Genomic DNA, 19688 nt, shown 5'->3' on the forward strand with positions numbered 1-19688 from the left:
TTATTAAAGACAAATTGGAATGGAAGAACTCCATATATATATATATATATATATATATATATGGATAGTAACCAGGATATGACCTTAGGGCATACCGAAAATTAATAAGCTACAATTATCTATAACCGATAAGAGAAAAGAAAAAAGGGCAAAGGAAAAGTTTGAATTAGTAGCAAATATTCGTGGCTATCTGTACAGGTATAAAACTTAATTATAATATTTAACAAAACTAAATCATTTGAAAGTTTTCTTAACACATTTAAATGAAACACCATCAAAAGTAGTGTGGTGTGAGCTACTTATATCAACATAAGTAATATATATGATGAGTAAGGAATGGAATATCTGACAGCAGAACATTGAGAAGATCAAGAAGAGAAGAACAGAAATAAAAAGCAATTGGTGTGAAAATCCAGGAACAATGAAGCCCGAGACAATTAAAGAACATTTTGCAAATAAAGTATCAGAGTATGGTATTTTATGAAGGAACGTTGTAATTTGTGCTAAATAGATAGTTGGTTATCCTCACCTATGTTCTCATTCACTACAGTAGTACTATATAGAAGAAATTGTACAAAATATATATCGACATTCTTTATAATAAAGCATAGATATGAATTATGTGGTAAGCTAATTTAAGAAATCTCATGAAAACCGAAGCACCAACGAAGAGTATATGGATATAGTGATTCATAATAATATAATTAAGTAGTATATTACTAAATGTTTTATTCAATAATCTGTTGTATACTTGGGGAATTTTTAATAACAGTATATAATTCAATAAAATTGTTTTATTTTACAGTTAGAACACTCAATGAGATTTGTACTTTCAACTGAGCAGACTATTTTACCAAATTAGTGTAGTAAACGAGAACTCAGGTTGTTTATTGCTAACTCCCACGGTACATTTGTAAAATATATGAAAAAATCATACATCATGGTGTGTACGCTACTTATACTGATAGACATAAGTAGTATGTAACATTAATCGGAAGTAGAGTAACTATCAGAAGAAGATTAAATTAAACAGAACAGGAAGGGAAACAGATAGAAATTGGAATAACAACAGTGTTAGAAGAATGATGGAGTATGTGAAGAATAACTGATGGAAGATGTAAAACTAATGTATTTAATGTATGATTTTTATGTTTTACAAAGGTAATATGGGTAATTGGTTTCCCCCAACCTGAGTTCTCGTTTACTACATTAGTTGTTTTATGTTAATTGTATAATATAAATGTTAAGTATTATGTTTTCTCTTTCTTTTTGTATTTTTCTTTACCAGCATGGATTCCATAATGTACTTACTTGTATTGTATTCTGATTTGAATAATAAAGCAAGGAGAAAATTGTCAATGAAATGAATGATTTATATTTGATAAAAATCAACACTTGTTAAAGTAATCTTAGAGCATAACCAATACAGTATAGTCTTACTTTCGATATTTGAAAAAAAAACGTATGGTAGAAAATAATGTAAGAGAGCAGGGAATATTGAAGAATTTTGTTCTCTGAGCTGAATGGTTTGGTCGTTGAGATTTCATCGCACTTCTAAACGATATCATCAACACAAACGTCGGGTAGAAGTAGAAGTAATTATTAGATCATTTTAAATAGACACGTTGCCGTTTTACAGAATAAATTCAACAAATATTATTAAGCAAAACATAGAATTATCAAATGAATTATCAATTAAAGCTAGACGACCATGAAAAACCTAGAAGCGCTGGACGGCCAACTCGTCCTATTGTGGGACTCCTCAGCAGTGTGCATCCACGATCTCGCCTCACGAGATTCCAACCCAGGAGCTATCAGTCTCGCGCCAGAGCTATCAACCATTAGACCACTGAGCCGGCATCTAAGAGTGTTAATGTCTAACTTCAACCAATCCACGAAATTGATCAGCCGTTAACCAATTGTCTTCCGTGAGTTGATATCTCACAACAGACCTGGTCGAACCCTATTTGTCGCTGCTTCTCACTGGAACTCTATGAAATACCTCCTGGAGCCAGTCACTAGTGAGCATATGATCATTGTCAGAAGGGTGTTTTGTGGTGATTTTAGTAATTTTATATAGTTGAAACCATGGGTCAATTGAAGCTAGACCACCATGATCCAGGCTCAGTGATCTAGTGGTTAAGCGCTCGCGCGCGAGACTGATAGGTCCTGGCTTCGAATCTCGTGAGGCGGGATCGTGGATGCACACTGCTGAAGAGTTCCAGGTTTTTCATAGTGGTCTAGCTTCAATCAACTCATGATTTCAACTATATAAAATTACTAAAATCTCCACAAAACCCACCTTCCGACAATAAAAGTTTAACACTAAAAAGAATTAAGTAAAAGAACATCCAACGTATACTCCCACTTCAATGTACACTAAGAGACCACATACTTTAGAATAGTTTATTTTTTGTTTTAAATGATGAAGTAAAAGTTTCGCAAATAAGAGACAGTATCTATGTGCGTATTGTGTAAACTTTTGGTGATAATTAAACTAATCATCAGTTGGAATTATGAGTCAATTGAAGCTAGAACACTGAAAAACCTGTAAGCACTGGACGGCCAACTCGTCTGATTGTGTGACTCCTCAGCAGTGCGCATCCACGATCCTGCCTCGCGAGCAAGATTCGAACCCAAGACCTACCAGTCTCACGCCAGAGCACTTAACCGATAGACCATTGAGCCGGCATCCAAAGGTGTTAGGACCAAAACGGCCGTCTAGTGCTTCCAGGTTTTCCATGGTGGTCTAGCTTCAATTAACTCATGATTTCAACTATGAAAATACTGAAATCTCCACAAAACCCCTTCTGATTATAATCATCAGTTATCATGAGAAAGAATATTAACAATTCTGAAACAATGAAAAACCAATGCCGAAAAAGAATTTCATCCTAATTTATCTTTAAAAGAAAGCTTGTTGTTGTTGTTTTGTCCTGTTTTTTTAAAAGTAATACCTTTCAATTTGATGTATATTATAATATTTTAACTATTTTGTCGCTATTGTTAAAAGTGAATCCATTTCAAAAATAGAAAGAAGACAAAAAGAAACAGCGATGTACCGGGAAAGTACATTTGATCTAGTTTGACAGATAGCGCCTAATGTGTTTTTCTAAAAAAAAAAAAACTAAAGGGGATAATATTAGATCTGTATACAATTGTATTGCTTGATAAATTCAAAGGAAACAAAAAAAAATTAGTCAGTAACTTAGTCATACATAAAACAATGTAGAATATAACAACGTTAGTATAGAACATTTAAAAATATTTACCACAATTCAAAATATAACACACACACACAGAGAGAGAGAAAGAGAGAAAAAGGAAAATAGTGATAAAGACTAAGTAATGTAATGAACATATTACATATGATATAGGACTAATAGTACAATTTTGAGTTGATGGAGAAGATTTGTAGCTCAGGTGGATGATTTTGATAGAGTTTTGTTCTCTGAGCTGGATAGTTTGATCGTGGAGCTTTCATTGTCCTTCTGATCGACATCATCAGCACAAACTTCGGATAGAAGTGAAGTTAATAGTATAATCCATGATAATTGCCCTAAACTAGTCAACCTACCACTTTTCAGTGTTAATATACAAATTGGAACTCGAACTTAGACAAATAACAAGATAGACAGTGATAGAAAAAACAAGTAAAACAGAAAATGTTTAGTTAAGAAAAATGTATGAAAATTATTAAACATTCGTGTATGCCAGTTGTTTGAATCTTCCTATTGATCTTTAGAACTGTAACTGATCAGTCACTTATTGGTATATGTGCATCCTGTACGGATTGACATGATATTGCAACTAAATCACAAGCATTATAAGCAAAGATGTGCAGACTAAACTTCACCCCATTGCATAAGCTAGTGGATATCAGTACTCAGTAGCTAAGTGGGTAACACGATGGTGTTTGAAGCGAAAGGTACTGTGTTCGAGTTCCAGAGTGAACATCAACTCTAAGATGCAGGTATACCCACTTGATGAGTCCCAAACAGGACAAAACATGCGTCCCTGATTCCACTGCTAACCACCATCCATCTTTGCTTAAAATGAAACGATTATTACCATTCATCATTTTTCTATACATCAACTTTTCACTCAGATCTATATAAGTTCTATGTAGAGCGGAACGTTGATAATTAAAAAAACGATAAGAAAATGTTCAGAGACCATTCGTTTTTTTTTCAAAAAAAAAAGACGAAAACATTTTATGATCTTTACACTTACCCTATAGGTTATTTAAAAAGCTCCTTTAAAACATTCACAAAAAAAAATAGTAAACACGTCGGTAGATTTGTCTTTACATCTCTTATTTCACTTCCAATGAAATGATAACAATATGGGTGACAATTATTATTACTATTGATAAATATTATTCCAATCAATTGTCATTAATTTAACTTGGAAAAAGTTTTCCCTTTCCAAGATGTATCTCTTGGTTATTTTGAATAGATTCTGTATATATATGCGTATATATATATATATATATATATATATATATATATATATCAAGCTTTTCTAATTGCTTTCCATAATCCGTTTTTTATCAAACAAAACAAACTAAATAGCCTAACCTATTTTACCTGCCCTTGAATATTGAACATAATCAATACATTTCAAATTACATCTAATAATCAAAATATTTTCTATCACCATTTTGGAAACAACGAAGAAGGATAAGAAGAAGAAGAATAAGGAGAAGAAGGACTGTTAAGGTTATCCAAATAAATACAAAGAGGAAATATAGTTAGACTTTTTAAGTAATATATATAGATTTGTAAAGTAGATTATTTATGGTAAAGAGAAACATATTACAACCCCCCCACACACACACAACAACAACAACAACAACACCATACATAAAAAGGAGGATGAAACCGAAGTAAACCTGAATTCTTTCGCTTTTAATTTTATATAAAAATTGAATGTTAATAAAATGTGTCACGAAAACAAAACTATAAATAAATGAAGAAAAATTTTTTTTTTCCGAGTAAAAAAACAAAATAAAAAAGGGGCTTTGTTAAAGTATACACTGGAAAGAAATGGGAAAAAAAAACTAATAAACTTTGACAAATAATGTCTGGTAGTTGAATAGATTGAAATTAGACATTAACACCGTTGGATACTAGATCAGTGGTGTAGAGGTTAAGCTCTCTCATGCGAGATCAAAGATTCCAGGTTCGATTTCGACGTGTAAGATCGTGGATGCGTACTGATGAAGAATCTTATACTAGAATGAAAAGGCTATCCAGAGCTTTCAGATTTTCAATACTGGTTTATCTTAGATCAACTCGTGATTTCGACTAAGAAAATAAAACAATCTCTAAAATCTCCATACTGAGAATAGTTATGACCATGTTGACTCTTTTCATATATATATATATATATATATATATATATATATATATAGCGAGAGATAGAATGAGATAAGTGTGGCATGTACTGTAGGAGAAGGCAGAAGAGACCGAGAAGATTTAAAGTTCGTTTGTAGAAAAGACAAAAAGTATTTCATTTTTAATAAAATATTTGTCATGATGTTGTACAATGATATAATATTTACTGTACTGTAATTTGTTTAGCATGAATAGACTTATTTATTTAACTAGACATTATTAACTTCATACATTATCTAAACTGAAATGAAACTGTACTGCTACATGATTTTGTCTACTTAGTTACAACCAAATGTCTAATTTTGTTTCTCATTATCTAAGTGATATGCTTGATGTTATTGTGAGTTCACTTTACTCGGTAAATGGAACGAAGGTCGATGTCCCCGACCCTGCTAACTAGATTAAGAAGTCTTGATAAGGCGTAGAAGAATGTATTCCACAAGCACTCACAAAATACGAGGTCACTAAGCACACAATGATAGAAACGGCCTAGGGATAGCCATAAAATAGCGTATTAAAAATCCGCCAACCAATAACAGTCAAGTAATTCTAAGTGAGAAATGTAAGTTGTAGGTCAACTAAGCGTATCTTGGTACCATAAAATTCAAATTTTCAGAATAAAATTACAAAATTAGGACCTTTTCGAAATGAGTTCTGGAGATCTAACGTCCCCAACACTAAGCGGAATTCAATGAAAAACATTTCCAGTGATTAAAACACTTATGGAAATTTTAAAGAATATACTTATCCTGTCATATAAAGTAAAATATGTACATTAATTATAACTTTTTATGTAGTTGAAATCATGAGTCAATTGAAGCTAGATCACCATGGAAAACCTAGAAGCACTGGACGGCCGTTTCGACCTATTATGGGACTCCTCAGCAGTGCGCATCCACGATCCTGCCTCACGAGATTCGAACCCAGGATCTATCAGTCTCACGCAAGAGCACTTAACCGATAAACCACTGAACCGGCATCCAACGGTGTTAATATCTAACTTCAACTAATCCACGAAATTCAGCAACCATTTACCAATGTCTTCAGTTAGTTGATATCCCCCAACAGACCTAATTCAACTCCACCGGTCACTGCTTCTGACTAGAACTCCAGGAAATACCTCTCTGTGAATATGTCGATTTATTCAATTTCAATATAATCAAGGTGTCTATACTGAATTCTCCATCATTCAATTTGAAAAACACAATAATTATAAGCAGAGATTATAATGGCTAGTAGTGGAATCCCGGACGCGTGTTTTGTCCTATTTGGGACTGGTCAACTAGATACATTTACATTTTAGAGTTAATATCCACTCTGGGACTCGAATACAGTACCATTCGCTTCAAATGCCATCATCAAATTATCCACTTAGTTACTGAGTCCTAAGATGAGTCCGAAATAGGACGAAGCATACGTCCTTGATTCCATTATTAACCACCAACCATCTCTACTTAATGTGGGACTTCTCAGCAGTGAGCATCCACGATCCTACCTCATGAGATTCGAACCTAGGATCTATCAGTCTCACACTAGAGCGCTTAACCTCTACACCATTGAGCCGGCCGGTATCCAAAGATGTTATTGTCTGACTTCAATCAATCTACGATTTGGAGCAACCGTTCACCAACTGTCTTCAGTGAACTGACATCTCACAACAGACGTGGTTTGAACTCCACTGGTCACTGCATCTCACTAGAACTCCTGGATTTACCTCTCGAAGTCAGTCACCAGTGAGCATATGATTATTATTATTATTATTATCAGAAGGGATTTTGTGGAGATTTAGTATTTTCATAGTTGAAAGCGTGAGTCACTGAAGACATTTGGTGAACGGTTGCTCAGTTTCGTGGATTGGTTGAAGTTAGACATAAACACTCTCGGATGTCGGCTCAGGGATTTATCGGTTAAGTGCGAGACTGGTAGGTCTTGGGTTCGAACCTCGCCAGGCGGTATCGTGGATGTGCACTGGTGAGGAGTCCCATAATAGGAAGAAACGGCCGTCCAGTGATTCCAGGTTTTCCATGGTGGTCTAGCTTCAAATGACTCACGCTTTCAACTATGAAAATACTGAAATCTTCACAAAACCTCTTCTACTTAATGTATTTGTAATTCACTGACAATATCAAACCAATCCATACAGAATGTATATATATATATATATATATATACCAATAAGTGACTGATCAATAAGAAGATTCAAACAACCAATACATAAATGAACATAATTATTATTATTATTTAAAATGAAAAAAAAAATTTCTCTTTTTTTTCAAAAAAAAACAAAAAAAAAAAGAAATAAAGAGACACTTTAAATATCATTTAACCGACTACTTCACTCTATAAGTGATATTACATACATTTAAAAAAAAAATAACTCATTTAACCATTATAATATTCAATATTTATTTTTTATTTTCTGATTTTTGATTGGTTAGTTAATAAAAATAAAAATGATTATATTAGTTAATGGGTTTATATATGTCTATATATGTAAATTCCGACTTGACATTCTTTGTCTAGTTATAAAAAGCAAAAAAAAAATACCATGGAAATAATAATTGATATGCATGTTAAGGGGAGAAGAAAAAGAAGAAAAAGAAAAAGAATAAAAAGAAAAAAAGAAGGAAAAAATAATCATTATTCTTTTCCCCAAGATAAAAATTTACTTAAAAGAATTTAATAGAAAAATCATTTGCTACTATTCTACGTAACACGATATAGATATGTATGGAATAAACGACATATTAGTCTATAACAAAGCTACATATATACTGGCCATATATACATACACAAACACAAACATAGAAACAGAAACAGACATAATTGTATCCATGGGCATAAGTTTACATAAGAAGATTATTATTAACCATTATAGTATTACACAATCTAAAGAAGAAGAAGAAGAAAAAAAAGACAGATGTTAACATATGATAATTTAATCAAGATAAGAAACCACGTGTATAACAGATGAGTTTATATATATGCATGAAGGACACGATCTAATAAAGTGATTAAATGAATAGATTAAAAAGAGATAAACTTGAAAGTGAAATGTACTAAATAAAAGATAATGATAATTCAGAATGAGGTTTGTTAAAGTATACATACAAAAAATATATGTCCATAAGATATAGAAGATAATAGGGGAAAAAAACCAATAAAATATAGCAAATAATGTCGGATAGTTGGATCGATTAAAATGAGACATTAACACTGTTGAATACCGGTTCAGTGGTCTAGAGGTTAAGCACTCATGAGCGAGATCGAAGGTTTTGGGTTCGAATCCCTCTTGAGGGATCATGGAAGCACATTGTTGAGGAGTCCCATACTATGACGAAATGACCATCCAGTGTTTACAAGTTTTCAATGGTGGTCTACCTTATATCGACTCATGAATTCAACTATTAAAATAAATAATTTGCAGAAAGAATAATAATAGTGGTAATAATAGTATTACATAAATCTTGTACATCGGTTTCTATTGTTGGAAAAAATTAGTGATCTTTTAAATTGAATTGAATACGCTATACTGCTCAATATGAAAATACTTTCAGTCAGAGAATGACATAAGTTGGTAAACTGTGGGAGACTAAGAAGCCTTAGATACTGGTTTTTAGTAATGGAATCACTACTATTCAGTAATCCACATCTATGAAAATATAAACTTTTTTGTCTAAATTTTCTCAATATACTTGGATTTTCACTTGGTATTACATGTTTAAATCTTCCCATTGATGTTCTTAGGACTGCAACTGATCAGTCTCTAATTGGCATATGTGCATACTGTGCGTATTGCCTCGATCGATATAGCCTTAATTCACAAACATTGTAAGCAAAGATGGATAGTGGCTAGCAGTGGATTTTATTACTGCAAGTGAAAATCCAAACAACTATACATACAGAATAGTGTCAAATTTTAAAATGTAACAAACATTAAGTTATGCTAAAACCTATAGATATATTCACAATAGAGAACTAGATCTACACAATTTTGATAAACCGGGCGGCCAACATTACAAAACACTTTAACACTTATCTCTCAATCGATGGGAGAGGTCAGAAAGTCAGAATAATGTCAAGAAAATAAATTCCTAGTAGAATAATAAACTCTTTACTTATAGTAACGAACCTGACCATAGAAAATTTATTTAAGACAATTAAGATTATCAACTGGGAACTTAATAACACAGCTGTCGCTACAAGCAAGAACTGTCAAAGAAAAAGGAAGAAAGAAAAGCCTGAAGTCTTTCCAATATCAAAATAAGTAATACCTTTTTCTCAAAATGTATAATTAACTCACATACAGATTATCATTAAAAAACATAGAAATCATTGTTCTCTTGAATCTAAATGTAGGTAGATAAATTTGTAAAACTCCAGAAATAAGACACTCAGGATTTACTCTATACAAGAAAAAAGTTATCTATCATTAATTCGACAAGTTTGTACCATATAAATAAAAAATGCATTCAACAATGAAGGAAAATAAACTGTGAGCTATTTTGAACTATAAGACCTACCATTAAACCGTTATTATTATCAGAATTATTATTACTATTATTTCGTGTGACGAAATCTCAGCACGGATACAGAAGGCTCGTCTAGCTTTCACCAACTTGCGTTATTTTGGCGTAGGTGAGATATCCGTCTAGCAACCAAACGACAGGTTTACTGCCCAGCAGTTCGTTCCGTCCTACTTTATGGCAGTGAAATATGGCCGATAAGAGTAGAGGATATTCGTAGGCTACTAGTATTCGATCATAGGTGTCTTTGAAGCATTGCTCGTATATCCTGGGACAACCGAGTAAGTAATACAGTTGTTAAGAAATGGGTACTAGGTAAGGATGGCAAATCAACTGATAAAGTAGTTCAACTTCATCAGTTGAGATGGCTGGGACACGTGTTACGTATACCCAACCACCGACTGCCCCGATGTGCAATGTTTTATGGTGTAGGAGTAGGCTGGAAGAAAGCTAGGAGTGACCAGACCAAAACGTGGCACAAATCCATCAAGTCACTGACAAATGAACTGAGCCATGTTGGTAGGTGTAGACTATCTAGTTGCGATCCGCCAGATGATAGCAATCGATGGTTAGAGACCTTGAATGACATGACTCAAAATCGTTTACAATGGCGAAGGTGCATCCACTCTTTATGTTCTGCCAAATTCTAATCTTCTGAATTCTTCATGTCCCTTTATTTTTTCTCTTTCCAATTTTATTTCACTGTATTATACTCCTTCAATGACATCTTCAAACCATAATCTTTCACATTAATGCTTATACTCTTACTACCTCTACCACTATGGGATTTGAATCGACACTTGTATCTCTGCGCTAATGTGGCATGGCAACTCGAACTGATATACATACGTATGTACGTACGTACAAAGTTATACGTTCTGACTAACTGATTACTATTATTATAATCCAACCAAGAAATGTTCTTATGATTAGAAATTTTCTAATATAAATCTATTAATATACCATGAATGGATATTTATATATATTTATCTCTCTCATTATTATGACAGTATACACACCTCCTATTTGATTTTTTTTTCTTTTTTTTTCGTTTCTTTCCTAAATATTTTACATTTATACTCGATTATAAAATGTGACAATCTGAGGTAATGCACTTTTGTAATTGAAGTCTTAGGATGAAATGTTTGTGTTTATCTATTTAATCGATCTATATCTATCTATACTATATCTATACTATAAACAATTTAAATGATAAACAGATACAACTGTAATAGTACTGTGGTGTGAACTACTTATATCAACATAAGTAATATATATGGTGAGTAAGGAATGGAATATCTGACAGCAGAAAATTAAGAAGATCAAGAAGAGAAGAATAGAAATAAAAAGCAATTTGTGTGGAAATCCAGGAACAATGAAGCCTAAGACAATTGAAGAACATTTTGCAAATAAAGTATCATAGTATGGTTTTTGTATTTTACCAAGTAACGTTGTAATTTGTGCTCAATTACATAGTTAGTTGCTCTCACCTGTGTTCTAATTCACAACAGTACGACATACCTCTTTGTTTTTTAAGTAGTAATAAGCAAATTTATGAAAACAAACTATTTTTTTTATATATAACTTGATCAGTATAGTTGTATGCCTTCGGATAAAAAGAGATAAAGATTGATATCTATAAATTAGAGAAGAATTTGATTTATTAAAGAAAACATGTGACTAAGTGAAGTGAGATTTGGTAGAAAAAGAAAAGAATCATTGCTCAATTGAATGAATGAAAAGTGGAAACGTACACATTGATTGAATATTGGTCAATATTCAATGATATAAAATCTAAACTTTTATTTACATTTAAAACTATATAATGTTAAGAAGGGGTTTTGTGGAGATTTCAATATTTTTCATAGTTGAAATTATGAGTCAATTGAAGTTAGACCATCATGGAAAATCTGGAAGCACTGGACAGCCATTTTGTCCTATTGTGGAAGTCCTCAGTAGTGAGCATTGAAATTTCCACAAAACCCCTTCTGATTATAATCATATACTCACTAGTGACTGACTTCAAGAGATATTTCTTGGAGTTCTAGTAAGAAGCAGAAACCAGTGGAGTTCAACTAGGTCTGTTGTGAGATATCAACTCACTGAAGACAATCGGTGAACGGTTGTTCAATTTCGTGGATTAGTTGAAGTTAGAAATTAACACCGTCAGATGCCAGCTCAGTGATCTAGTGGTTAAGCGCTCTGACGCAAGACTGATAGGTCCTGGGTTCGGATCTCGCGAAGCGGGATCGTGGATGCGCATTGCTGAGGAGTCCTACAATAGGACAAAACGGTCGTCTAGTGCTTCCGGGTTTTCCATGGTGATCTAGCTTCAATTGACTCATGATTTCAACTATGAAAAATATATAATGTTCATTATTTAAGCCATAAAATATATAGTAAATTTACACTTTTAATTAGTAGGTTGTCATGATCTTATTAAGAATAATTAGAAAATTACAAAAAAAAAACTAGACATAAAACAACCAATAGTTTATTCACACAATATGTGGTACGAACAGAATAAGCCTATGATAAGTAAATAGGATGGTGGTAACTAGTGGATTGCAAAAATAATATCCTTTAACACTGAGTTTATGAGCCAGTACTTGGTATATAGTAATCTTCTTTACTACCACCGTTGGCCCCAAATACCCTGGTACGGCCGAGAGTGGGGAGAGTCCGCTCTCCCTCTCCAAATGCTCTCATATGGCCACGCTTATATCGCCTCTGTCAGGGAAGTTCTACTCACTGCATTCTCGTGGCGGGGGTGTTGTTCACGAAAGTGAGAGGACGAAAAGCGAATGTCCGGCGATTTAACCGGGTTAGTGGACACGGAAAGTCCACCTAAGGGAATTGGGAAACCCTGATTCCAAACAAATGGTGCATATGGGCTCCAGTATCCTGAGTGAACAAATGGCGTATGTACCAATTGTTGATCACCGACTACCATGGGACTGCATCTCCTCACGATGCTCCACTGCCCTGTGGATCAGACCTTTAGGTCAAAGGCTCGGGGTGTGGCCCCCTAAGAAAACCACCTGCTTCAGTCTGGGCATCTGGGCAGTATCACAGCCCTCACACAAATCAAATGAAATTTGTGAGGCGCATATATATCTGGTGCTTCCTTGTACCAATATGTATGCGTTTAAATAAATAAATAAATATAACTACCACCGTTACTAATTTTCCTATTCTCTTTTCCAATTGTCTTGATAATTTTATTTCATTGTGACTTGAACCGTTTTATATCAAGTTCTACGTTGCTTATCACTGACTGAAACAGTTTACTGTTAAATAATTAACATTTAAATTACATTAATATCCCATTAGACTTGCCTACCTACCTACCTACCTACCTATTTTAAAAGAAACACTATTCAATCATCAATATTTATACATTAGTTAGGCATATATTTTACAGAACGGAATTCCGTTTTAATTTTTAGTCCATCATGTTTTCATTACTGGCTAACTCCATTACTTTTATACGATAAAACAACGTTCAACTAAATATTGATTTCGTTTTTAATGGGGAAATATCGTTTAATTTAATATATACATAAACATCTACATATATATAGTTAGTTATTCGTGGTACTGAAAATGTTTGATACATGTAATAGAAAATCTTCTATTCCATTTTGGGATTATGTTAAATGAATAGAAAACATTCTCAGACATTCTCATCTCAAATACACACCCATCTCCAAGGTATTCAAAGAAAAATTCCTGATAAAATAGATGACAGGTTTCAAATTCAACAAAATCAGAGGTGGTCTATCACACTAGCCCCTGTCTAATGTGGATAAATATATATATACATATACGTATATGTAAAGTGCGTAATTATTAACATGGTATTTATCAGTCTATTCAAACACCACATTTTGCACAATTCAGACAGATACGTAGATTTCTATGGTTTATTTTAGGTCTCTATCGAAGGTGCATCTAATGTATATCCAATCTCTATTTCAGGTATCTCCTATATCTTTTATGTGAAATAGTCTTACTAGTTTTAGAGTAAACAGTGAAAGGGGGGGACATGTTAACCTAGGTCCTGAAAATGTATATGACTAATATGGCGGTTATATGTACTTAAATAATCACCATCTAGAATACGAATCACAAACCTCCCAATGCTTTACACAAGGTTTACTCTCGATGATCGCGGCTCATTATCATGATGCTAAGTAACTTCTTAAAATTTAAAGTACGCCATACTTGAACGTAAAGACCTTCCTTGTGATAATTTTGATAGTATTTCCAAATGTTTTTGGTTTTATATATTCATCTAGTGGAAAACAGCAACAATGATATATATATATTCTCCTTTCCCGATGTGTGTGTACACAGATAAACACTATACAGAAGAAGTGGTATAAATTTAAGGAAAACTCAATTCAATTTCTTGAGTTCTCATTCGAAAAAAAATTTCAGACTATTTAGATTTCAAAGTTATTACTTAAATTCACTATACAATAAATCACTTTGTCTTTATGTATCTAAGTAATAATAACACTAAAGTCTTATGTACTTGATCATGAGAGAGTAAAGATCTGTAACTCAGTAAGATGTTCTTGGTGGGATTGTATTCTCTATACATAGTTTACAATCAACTGGACAAATTATTAGTTATATGTAGAGAAATTCAATTGGCTCATACTTCTATCTGGACAATTTAACCTAGAAGGATTATGAAAGTTTCATGAATAAACCATCCAGCTCTAAAAATTATAACTCCATCAAGCATTCTCATTCATTTAAACAAATTATATTTGTATATAATAATGATAAGACTCGAATTCCTGAAAAGAATCAAGTTGAAAAAAACAATCATGATCGAGTACCGGAAATAATAAACCATAGTACTGAATTAATTATATATATCATATTCAAAAATGATTGTTTTTTCTTTTCTTTTTTTTGGTTTACAAGAAAGTGGTTATTTGTTGACGACAACAACAAAAGTCTCGCTTCTTAAGTCATCATCTGAGGGGAATTATTCAACACCAAAAAAGTATTCAACGATTTAGGTTTCATATAGCTGAGATCATGAGTCAATTGAAGCTAGACCACAATCGAAAACCTTGAAGCACTGGATGGTCGTTTCGCCCTTATTGCGGGACTCCTCAGTAGTGCGCATCCACAATCCCGCCTCACGAGATTTGAACCCAGGACTTATCAGTCTCGCGCAAGAGCACTTAACCGATATTCACTGAGCTGACATCCAACGGTGTTAATGTCTGACTTCAACTAATCCACGAAATTGAGCAACCATTTAAATTTCAAAAAAAAAATCCCCAAACAAACGAAAAAAATGAACAATTGATTTTCCGGATATTTTTCAGCTTCAATATATCAGTCATATGACAAAAAAACACCATAGAAAGTAGCCAGTTATTTAAAATAGTCTATTTGTCTGGCTATCTATTTGTCCATATATCTATCTCTATCTCATACACATCATTTACAAATATAGATACATAAACAAATAGAAGATCGAAAACCATCAAATAAGAAAAAGGATCCATTACCGAAATGATACATCATTGATAATCTATTTAACAACTCAAAAAATAATCAATCTGACCTTTATAGATAAATAAATGACTGTTGACTTTGGGCTAAACAAATAAATAGATATTAATGTGATAACGCGATAACGTGGATAACGCGATGGCGTTTGAAGCTAATGGTACTAGGTTCAAGTTCAAGAGTAAATACCAACTCTGAGATGCAGGTACATCCAGCTCACTAGTCCCAAATAGGACGAAGCGCGCGTCCTGGATTCCACTGCTAGCCACTATCCATCTTTGCTTATCGTGATACTTATTTTGTTTGTTATTTTGATGTAGTTTACCTGAATATTTTTTTATATTTTTAAGTTGGTTCCTTTTTAAAAAAAAATCTTTTTTTTTGTTTTTATTATTATCATTGGCCAGATTTATAGAGAGTAGAAGAGAGAGAGAGAGAGGGAGATGAGTGAAAGAGAAAAAAAGAGTAAGTAACATAGTAGAATATCAACAACAACAACAAAAAAAAGGTTGACAGGATTCAATATCAATAGTAGTTAAACATGTTTGTCATTGATCTGTCTAAATAAATAAAAAAACCTCTCTGATTGGTTTATGAGCATTATCCGGATAGATTTATATTTAAACAACCTGTACTCAATGAGAAGGTTGTTAGTTGTGTCCTAAAGTAAATGAATACTATTACGTAAGATAATCAATTAATAATAATAATATTAATACTTATCATTATGAATGGATGAAAATAAATGACATTATGATCATTACTACTGAGTTGTATGCATATCAAAATTGAGTCAAGATGTATCAATTTAATTGTTTAAAAGAGTAATAGAATAATAGTTCATTCGAATTTCATTTTCTCCCTACACTACTTAGATATTGGAGTTGTGGATTCATACACTGCTGAAGAATAACTGATACTAGAAGGAAATAGAGATATTCATTGCTTTCTGGGTCCTTTAGTAGTTATTTAGCCAAAGTTAGTCCATATAATGTTAGACTACCTGCGAATTATACAAATTTCACAAATTTCATATCCTGATATATATGGGGGAGGGTTTATGTAAATTACTGGTATTCAACTTTTTTCAGATGTGAGGCACTTACCTACTAATCGTATCGAAAGATTGTCAATCCATATCGCGAATCGGTTAAAGTTGATAATATAAGTCATCAGATGTCAACTCAGTAAGTTTAGAAGTTAACCATTTGCTTCAAGACCTGATGACCCTGAGTTCGATATCCAAAAGAGTTGTGGACCCAGATTCGTAACGAGTCCAATACTGAGACGAAACACCTGTCTACTAATTCATTCTTTCTATTTCTTGTCTAACTAAAACCAGTTAGTGATGTACACCATAAATTTATAATTTTTAATTAAATTAACGACTAATATTTTAAATAAACACATCGAGAAATGCTTTTCCGGTAATCTGATTTGTGTCTGTTTATCAGGGGAAATAATTAAACATTATCAGACATAATAAAAAAAAATCGACAATGACAATGGCGTACCTATACAATCATCTTGAGGTCTTATTACTGTTTCTTTGTGTTAGTACAAATGTGAGTCGTTTCACGTGAAATGTGTTTTTTACTGAAATAAATCAGGTAATGTATGTATATAATTGTGCTAATCTTACTTTAAATTCAATGACCATAAAAAAGTCTTAGGTCATAGTTAGAGTCCTAAATATATAATTGATGTTTTATGATTAGAGACAGCCGATGGAAAACTATACTAGTTGACATTTATCAACAAGGTGTACCTTTAATCTTGCGGGAACTGATACTCTCTGTGGGAATCGAACTCAGATTCATATTCTGAGGCGCTAATCACTGAATTATTCTGGCTTCTGGATACGTAATCATTAAAAGTCAGTGCATCCACGATCCCGCCTCACGAGATTCGAACACAGGACCTACCCGTCTCGCACAAGAGCACTTAACCACTAGATCACTGAGCCGGCATCCGATTGTGATAATGTCTAACTTCAACCAATCCACGAAATTGAGCAACCATCCACCAATTGTCTTCAGTGAGTTGATAACTACTAACAGACCTGGTTGAACTCCACTGGTTACTGCTTCTCACTAGAACTCCAGGAAATACCTCATGGAGTCAATCATTAGTGAGCATATGATGTCATATGAGTATTACTTCTATCATAGAATTATTTAGTGAAATGAAACAAACCACATGCCCAGATTACTTCATCAGTATTTACTAATATAAAACAAAAGTATTAATATGCTATCTATAATCTAACATCATGTTGAAAATACTCTACTTTCAAATTACTCTAACCACAGTAAAATCATTTTAAAAAAATTATTTTTTCATTTATAAACTCCAGGGTTAAACAAAAAAATCATTAATTGCGTTCCCTTCCACTATTGAAATTTGACTGATCGAGATACTACTACACTATCATTACAAACAATAACAATATAATAATAACACGAAATCCAACTTACTATCCACAGTAGAAAAAAAATACCAAAAAAAAATACAAATAGATCGATAGACAGACAATAAAAGTAGAAGCAGGCAAAACAACACGACAAAAACGACACAGAGAGAGAGAGAGGGAGAGGGAGAGAAAAGGGGAGGGGAATAATTTCCTATATTATATAAACAAGAAATGTTGTGAAGGTGAATATATATAGAGAGAGAGGGGGGCAGAGTAATATCTCTTCTATCTGACTAGACATTTAAATATTCGATATAACACTAAAAATATTGCCTTACAAGTTAATAAATGTCAATTATGAAGAAATAGACAGATAAGTAATATAGTAGATTTTATGCATATAAATATAATCTATTCATATATTGAATAAAAAAAGAGATTTAATATTAAAGATATTAGAGATTTTGTTAGGATTAATTCCTTGAAAAAGCTTGAACCCGATTGTCAGGTGAAACGTTGGATTTACTTCAAATTCACTTCGCTGAGTTTTTACAAATACATATTCTTCCTATTTAATTTGTCTTACATCAACTTGGTGCCCGAATACTGTGAAACTATTCGTTCTAATTTAGACGAAAGTTCTTATATATTTGTTAGGATTAATATAAGAAATAAACTGGTAAACTAAATTATTAGTATATTGAATAAATAAATATGATCAAAAAACTGGGTTTAACTAACAATACGGGGAAAAAAGAAACAAGTGAGGTAGTTAGAGGATAAAATTTACACCTAAATGAATATGATTTTATTAGACAGTTATTGTGATTCCTAAATCCTAATGATTAAAAAAAATTTTTGGGGAGGTATGATTTTTAAAAAAATTCTAAAGATAAGTGATTAGTTAACTTGTTTTTTTTAAAGATGTGTACTTGTGTTTATATTTAACAAACGTTATCAGATACAATCTACTCAAGAATAGATTATCAGTGTCCGTAACAACATTCGAAACAATATAGTTAGTTCATTTGTTGTTGTTTACTTGTATGAAGCGAACGGTACTGAATTCAAGTCCTAGAGTGAACATCAACTCTGAGATGCAGGTACATCCACCTGATGAGTCCTAAATAGGGTGAAACACGAATCCTGGATTCTACTGCTAGTCACTATACATTTTTGCTTACAATATAGTTAGTATTTTGTAAATTATTTACGTTCATAGTTTAAAGTAAAGGTGATTACTTGAGTAATATTAACCTTTTATATTACTTTTCATTGGATAAAACAGGATAAAAACAATTTTTATTTTTAAAAAAAAAATTACAAAAATAGCCATGTGATAGATGATATTCATTTATATAAGAATATTCGTTAAGACTAGAACGAATAGTTTGATTTTAAAAAAAATTTGGCGCCGAGTATAGAGAAGTTATTATATGTGAAATAATCTGAGCGATTGAAATGTAAATAATTCCAACGTTTCGTCTAGCTAACTTGTTTGAACTTCTTCAAGGTAATAATCGATTAGTTAAATTTCAATCGTTGAGACTATTTCAAATATAATGATATTTGTTTTTATTATTAAATCAGTTTATTCAATGCCCTGGTACGGCCGAGAGTGGGAAGAGTCCGCTCTCCCTCTCCAAATGCTCTCACACGGTCACGCGTATATAGTATCTGCCAGAGAAGTCCTACTCACTGCCTTCTCGTGGCACTACTGTCGTTTACGAAATTGAGAGGACTAAAAGCGAATGTCTGGCTCTTTAACCCGGCTGGTGGACACGGAAAATCCACCTAGGGGAGTTGGAA

General features: G+C 32.7%; 1 protein-coding gene across 1 annotated transcript in view; it reads right to left on the reverse strand.

The window, feature by feature from the left end:
• Positions 1-19688, reverse strand: part of Smp_163790 (putative nuclear hormone receptor) — a gene marked incomplete at its 3' end in the record, with an annotated part of 109302 nt that overhangs the window by 15452 nt on the left and 74162 nt on the right. The window lies entirely within an intron of this gene.

This window comes from Schistosoma mansoni, chromosome W (genome assembly GCF_000237925.1).
Source record: "Schistosoma mansoni strain Puerto Rico chromosome W, complete genome".
Classification (NCBI taxonomy): Eukaryota; Metazoa; Platyhelminthes; class Trematoda; order Strigeidida; family Schistosomatidae; genus Schistosoma; species Schistosoma mansoni.